At 38.7% G+C, this 7,648-nt stretch overlaps 1 pseudogene; it reads left to right on the top strand.

The window, feature by feature from the left end:
- The first annotated feature begins 3,984 nt into the window (after positions 1 to 3,984).
- On the top strand, positions 3,985 to 6,160 carry LOC114887210 (annotated as a pseudogene).
- Positions 6,161 to 7,648: the final 1,488 nt, after the last annotated feature.

Raw genomic sequence — 7,648 nt, 5'->3', positions numbered from 1 at the left:
CTTCATTTTTTTAAGTGAATTTTATTTTTTAGAACAGTTTTAGATTTATAGAAAAATTGAGAACACAGTACAGAGAATTACCATATACCCCAAATTCTGTTTCCCCTATTATTAACATCTTACAGTACATTTGTTACAATTAATAAACCAATATTGTTGTGTTATCAATAACTAAAATCCATATTTGATACAGATTTCCTTAGTATTTACCTAATGTCCTTTTTTTTAAACATCTTTATTGGAGTATAATTGCTTTACAATGGTGTTAGTTTCTGCTTTATAACAAAGTGAATCAGTTATACATATACATATGTTTCCATATCTCTTCCCTCTTGCGTCTCCCTCCCTCTCACCCTCCCTATCCCACCCCTCTAGGTGGTCACAAAGCATCGAGCTGATCTCCCTGTGCTATGCGGCTGCTTCCCACTAGCTATCTATTTTACCTTTGGTAGTGTATATATGTCCATGCCACTCTCTCGCTTTGTCACAGCTTACCTTTCTCCCTCCCCATATCCTCAAGTCCATTCTCTAGTAGGTCTGTGTCTTTATTCCTGTCTTACCCCTAGGTTCTTCATAACTTTTTTTTTCTTAGATTCCATATATATGTGTTAGCATAGGTATTTGTTTTTCTCTTTCTGACTTACTTTACTCTGTATGACAGACTCTAGGTCCATCCACCTCACTACAAATAACTCAATTTCGTTTCTTTTTATGGCTGAGTAATATTCCATTATATATATATGCCACATCTTCTTTATCCATTCCTCTGTCAGTGGACATTTAGGTTGCGTCCATGTCTTGGCTGTTGTAAATAGTGAACATTGGGGTGCATGTATTTTTTTGAATTATGGTTTTCTCTGGATATATGCCCCAGGTGTTATTTTTGAGAAGACTTTCAGGAAGCCAGAAAAAATGACAGCTGCCTAGATCCGCACCTCCCAATATTTCTGGTAAAAGCAATACAGAAGAATAAGATGAACAAATAAAAATCTGTAAAAACAATATCTACAGCATAATCCAAAGACAAAAATATGCCCGAACTTCAAAATAACTATAAATTAAGAAAGAAAAACTCCAAATCCCAGGAAGCAATCTCTCTCACTCCTGCTCTAGAGACCTCAAGCTTTTGCAATGAGCAAGAGCAGGTGGAAAAAGCTTAGGTAAGAGAGAAGAGTTGTGATTGTGATGGATCTAGTTTGATCCAAAACCACGGTCAGAAAGAGTTAAGTTCACACTAAATGTGAAAAGGAAGAATCTGTCTCGAGAGATGAGAGTGAGATATACAGGAAGGGAAGGGAAAGGATATGCAATTTGAAGTGTCACCTCTTGGTACCTTGAGAGAAGAAAAAAAAAATAAAATTATAAAAGTACTATGTGTGGAGTAAAGAAGTAATAGACACTAGTAACAGAGAGGTCAAGTACAGAATAAAATTTGTGTTGTAACGGTTTTAAAAATAAAATCTTAAAGATTAGAACACGGAAAAGAAGAAAAATAGGCAAAATCAAGCAAGCAATGAGATTCTTCACTGGGTTGGTCTCTCTCCAGTCCCTTCCTGAGAATGATATTCTCTTGAAATCTCACCCAGAGTTAAGCAGTTGAGGGTGAGATCATTTTCTTGGCATCAGTCATGTTTGAAAGATGCATCTCTTTTAACAGAATACTGAAATTAAAAGTACAGGCATTGAGCAGCATATATTGAGTCTTTTCCTTTCTCTTTATTTCTTCTCCTCATTTTGGACTATAAAAGCTCAAAATACCTGTTGGGTAGTCTTGGGTGAAGGGTGATAATGTTGATGCCTGCCACATGTTGACACTGGAAGTTACAAAAGTAGGTACCTAGATAAGAGCTACTCAATTTCATGTGATCTGAGTATATGGAAAAGGGCGGTGGAGCCCCACAGAACAAGCTAGTCCTATATGGTCTCATGGTAAGCCATTTTCCCCTTGAGTTATACCCCAACTCTTAGTAAGGTCCATTTTGAAATTTCAGCTAAAATAAGATCAAGCAAAGGAGTGATCTTTTCATTGCATGAGTCAGAATAATAAAGGTGGAGATACATATTCATGAGGAACAGAGTAGAGTCTTCTGGTCTACACAAGGAGAAAGTCTGTCTGAGAAAAAAGCCAGGTAGAACCAAGCATATTCAAGTAATTGAAAGAAAGAGACACAACCCTCTGGATTCCTCGGATCCATTCAATTCTGAAGCATAATGCATCCCTGGACTTGCCAGTTAAGTGAACTTTTTTGTTTGTCTCAATATCATTTCACTTACAATGAAAAGTAATTATTTATTATAATGAAAAGGTTTTTAATTAATACATGTCACTACTGTACCTTGTACAAAGTTCTATGATAGTAATTACTCCCTTTTTTCTGTATAGCATTGTAAGAGAAATTAATTTTATATTAAGAAAGATCTGTGTTTAAATCCTGGCTCTGCCATTAGTTGTTATGACTTTGGCAAATTTCTTTTTAACATCAGCTTTGGTTTCTTCATATGTAAAACAGAAATACTTTTCTCAAATAATTCTGAAGATTATAAAGGATAAGTTAATGAAAGAGTTTAGTATTGTAGCTAGAGCCAGATATCTATAAATTGTGCAGTTCTCACTTTCTTTTGTTGCTTCTCTAATTAGAATGAGAGAACCAAGGGGCAGGATCTGCATCTTATTCCTTTTTGTATTCAGAGTACCTTGCAGCTTAAATCCACCAAGATCATTATTTACTCTAGAGAAAACAGGCTTGTGAAGGAAAAGTAATCAGCATATTTTACTCCTTAGTTGTGCAAAGCATTTACATCCTCATAATCATGTAAACGATGAATATTAATGGAACTTTAAAAATTAACTGTATTGGGAAGATGAAGACATTAGGAAGTATATTTGCAGTGGTAGAAGGTGAAAATTGGCTAGATTTAGTTTCCCAGACTTAAAGTCAATTGACAAGACATAATAGTGAAAAATCAAGAAACAACCACATGTTATTTAGAAATATAAAGACCAAAACAAAAAAAAAAGAAAAAATAGAAAGAAAGACCTGTTAATAGCAGCATGAATAAAAATAAATAAGATTGACTTCTTGCCCTCTAGGAGTTTACAGTTTAAATGAAGGTACGCATGTAAACTCACTGTATGTAAATGGGAGAAGATAAATGCAGGAGATGCTTCAGCAGCACACAGAGAAGGCACTTTAGGTTCCGGGAGTAGAGACAGGAGAAGAGATCAGAATAGATGTTCTATCAGAAATGATGACAGAACAAGTCTCGGAGAATGAGTAAGTGGTATCCAATGAGAACAAGGGAGAAGGCATTTCAGGCAGATGAAATGGCATGAAGCCAAGAAATCATCAAAATGCGTGAGAAGTACTACTAGAGAGTAAAATTCAAGAAGTAGACACATGGGAGAAAAGGCTGTGGACGCCAAATTTGGGGAGCAGACCCTAGAAGGCTCTTTCTGAGGAATTTGCATCTGTGTTGAGAGAGAAGCTAAACAAGGGAATACAGCATTTTCACAAGTAATTCCATATGAAATGTGTGAAGAATAGATTTCCAGAGAAGAGAGATGTGGCAGGCAAAATTCTGAAACATGACCCGCCCCGCAATGTCTTTTCCTCTTGTATAATCCCCTCTTATTTGAATGTGGAAGGAACCATATATATAACGATATATCACTTTAGGGATTATGCATGTTATATGGTACAGTTGACCTTAAATTAGGGAGATTATCAGGGCAGGCCTAATGTAATCACATGAGCATATGAAAACAAGAGAGTTTTTCTCAAGCTAGTGGCAGAAGGGGAAGTCGGAGAGATTCAAAGCACAGCAAGGATTCTCCATTTACCACCAGGTTGAAGACAAGAGGGCCACATGATGAGGAATGCAGGCAACCTCTAGAAGCTGAGAGTGACCCCCAGCTGACAGCCAGCAAGGGAATGGAGCGCTCAGTTCTACAACTATAGGAACTGAGTTCTTCCAACAACCTGAATGAGTTTGGAAACAGATTCTTCCCCCAGAGCCTCCAGAAGGGAATGCAGCCCTGCCCACACCCTGATTTCGGCCTGGGCAGAGAATCCAGCCATGTGATTCCATACCAGACTTCTAATTTACAGAACTATGACTAATAAGTGGGCGTTCTTTTAAGCCACTAAGTTTATGATAATTTATTACACATCAATAAATTCTTAATGTGAACTGGTAGTTGGAGAAGAACATTGAGTCACAAATGTACCAATATCAACTTACTAACAAAAGATGTAAACACAGGCTCAGTAATTTCTTCCCTAAGGAGCCTGATCAAACTGTGATCCTAAATGAGGCTCATTTTCCAAGCTTCCAAACAGGTTGCTGAGATCCACAGAGAATAAGATGCGTTCACACTATTAGCCCGCTGATGGTTTGGAGACATAAAGCTGATGCATTTGCCTTGCCCTGAAGACATATGTGAATCTACAGACAGAAGGGATGTTGTCTCCTCCTTTGTCAAAACCTCTGTCTCCTTCCCGCCAATGAAGGGAAAAGAGCACATTAGGCCTGGTAGTAGTGAAGTCTCCAGGTTGAAGGAAGTTGGGTGGCGAGTCTTCTCTGTTCTGATGTTTTCATTCCCACTGCTACAGCAGTGGAGAGATGTGGGAGGTCACCTGCCCTTCTTAAACAATCCATTGTGATTTTGAGGTAAGATTGGATAAAGGGAATGGGTGGGAGGAATGCAGGATCGTAGGGGACACTCTCAGTACTTTTGCTAAGCCTGGTTCTGAGTTTCTGAAAGGTAGGAGGAAGAGAATAGGTTGAGCAGTGGGCACAGTGGGGATCACAGTGACCTCACTGTCCCAAGCTTCAGGAATTTCCATAGCAAGGAGTCCCGGGTACCACTCTGGACTCCTTTCCTCTCTTGCTGTATGGCCTTGGCCAGCCTACTCATCTCTTCAAGATATTTTTCCTTATCTCTCAGATGTGGACATCACTTTGGACCCCTGCTGAAAGACTTTATCCTGAATCGTGTCAGCCCAAGGGAGGTGAGGCGTTGCAGCTGAGATTTGAAAACATGGAAGGAAAGGACAGATGAGAGAAGAAAGTTGAAAGATACGGAGTTGTCACTCTGGCTCTTCTAGAGTGCTGTCCCAGCAGTCACCCTTGAGCCCCCATGGAACAAGTCCTCGGTCTAGAAAGAAAGGATTTCAGTCTCTTCTTGATGTGACATTGTTTTCTCATTTCCTCACAGATCACACCCCTGCCGATAATGTCTGTGGAAAATGGCTCAGTTCGTCCTGGTAGGACTTACAGACCAAAGTCAACTCCAGATACCCCTCTTCTTCCTCTTCTTATTGAACTGTATGGTCACTGTGGTAGGGAATTTGAGCTTAATTAATCAGGTATGCCTGAACTTTCATCTTCACACTCCCATGTATTTTTTGGTCTTCAACCTGTCCTTCATAGATCTCTACCACTCCTTGGTCATTACGCCTAAACTGCTGATGAGCTTTGTGTCAGAGAACATCATCTCCTTTGCAGGGTGCATGACTCTGTTGGGTTTTTCTTTTCTGTTTCTTTGTCCATTCTGAATGCTATGTGTTGACAGCCATGGCCTATGATCGCTGTGTGTCCATCTGTAAGCCCCTTTTGTACACAGTCACCATGTCCCCTCAGGTCTCTTCTTTGCTGATGTTTGGTTCATATGTAATGGTGTTTGCCAGTGCCATGGCCCTCACAGGGCACATGGTCAGATTATCCTTTTGTGATTCCAGCATCAACAACCATTACATGTGTGACATCTTCCCCCTCCTCCAGCTGTCCTGCAGCAGCACTGATGCCAGTGAGCTGGCGGATTCCATTATTGTGAGCACAGTTGTAATAATATGTAGCTTCATTATTTTTGTTTCTTATGCTTTGATCCTCTCCAGTATCCTCCACATCTCATCAGCTCAGGGTTGGTCCAAAGCCCTCAGTAGTTGTGGCTCCCACATAATAACTGTTTGCCCTCTTCTATGGTTCTGGGTTGTTTACACATCTCAAGACCTTTTCTGATGGTTCTGTGGGCCAGGGGAAGTTCTTCTCAGTATTTTATACCAATGTAGCCCCCATGTTGAACCTCCTCATCTATAGTCTAAGGAACAAGGATGTCAAACTTGCTCTGAAGAAAACCCTAAAGAGAGTTGCGAACTAAGCAGAACCAGTATTGCTGGGTTGTTGGGTGTGTGTGTGTGTGTGTGTGTGAATGTGTTTTCCCGTAATTTTCTTCAGAACAAGGTTTTTGCCTTAGACCTTTTTTTCTGTCTAATCATGCCATTTAAACATGCAAATATTATTGAGTCTCATGATTGTTCTCAGTTCCATGCTTACTCACTGAATGAGCTTTATTCTTAACAGTGGGCTCCAGAGACTCAGCTTGATTCCTGCTCCTTTTCACACCACCTCCCACTTTGCCTCTTTCCGTGTACTTTTCATACATCAGCATGAATGTGGTCTGATGCGGCCACCCCTCTTTGTTTTCCCTAAAAACAATGTTAAGGTAGCCCTTTCTGTTTTTTAACCATTTGAGGAGTTCCTTCTGTGTAAGTTATAAATTTTCTAGAATTTCAGTGCTCTTTTAGTCATGGTTTCTATAGTACTGCATTTCCAAACTCAGCAAAGCTTCAATAGTATCTATGAGATATTTATGCTTAGTTAACAGGGATCACAAGTATTAGCTTATAAGTATGGAATGTGTTAATACCAATTAGGAACTGAGAGAAATGAACCTAGTTACTTTAAATCAATTTACTCTGACTCGTTGTAATAGCATCAGGGGTATGATGTATATGTATATATACATGTATCAGATATGTACATAATATGTAATGTACATGTACATAATTTTGTTTACATCTCTGCCTAATCAAATAGAATTTGACCACCTAGTGTTTACTCCTTTCTCCTATATGGTTAGGCTAGAATCTGGTAAAATAAATATTCATGAAATTAATAGTTTGAACTTGTTTGATACAGATGTTTTCTCTAAAGCAAACTAAAAGTTTTTGTTAGTAAAAACTTCCTTTTTTTCAGAAAATGACTTTTCTTAAAATTCGTGGCCATAAATCTTCAAAACAGTGAAGAGTCTGGTTTGATACAATAGAAGGAAATGCCATTCTTTTTTCAGTTTGAAGTACAGCCTTCTGCATTTCCGATAAGGCAGGTCTAGTGGTGATGGAATCCCTCAGCTTTTGGGTTTTCCCGGGTCTATTATAACATAGGTATCTTTCAAATTGACTGTTTCAGGTAAACAGCACTCCTGTTTGCAAACTAACGTGTTCCTCCTGAAGAATTTGGATCCCTTTTGGAAAAAAGAAGAACTCTTTGGTTTGGTTACAAATTAAATTAGGAAAAGCATGCAATTTTACCTTCAGAAACTAAGATAAAATAGGGATTTGTTGTATTACTTATTATATACATGAAATTTAAAACCTGTCTCCAGTGATTAATGATGTTGAGCATTCTTTCATGTGTTTGTTGGCAATCTGTATATCTTCTTTGGAGAAGTGACTATTTAGGTCTTCTGCCCATTTTTGGATTGGGTTGTTTGCTTTTTTGTTATTGAGCTGCATGAGCTGCTTGTAAATTTTGGAGATTAATCCTTTGTCAGTTGCTTCATTTGCAAATATTTTCTCCCATTCTG

Source organism: Monodon monoceros, unplaced genomic scaffold, assembly GCF_005190385.1.
Source record: "Monodon monoceros isolate NGI ecotype Baffin Bay Population unplaced genomic scaffold, NGI_Narwhal_1 Super_Scaffold_7, whole genome shotgun sequence".
In the NCBI taxonomy this organism is placed as follows: Eukaryota; Metazoa; Chordata; class Mammalia; order Artiodactyla; family Monodontidae; genus Monodon; species Monodon monoceros.
This window is presented reverse-complemented; position numbering and strand designations above follow the sequence as displayed.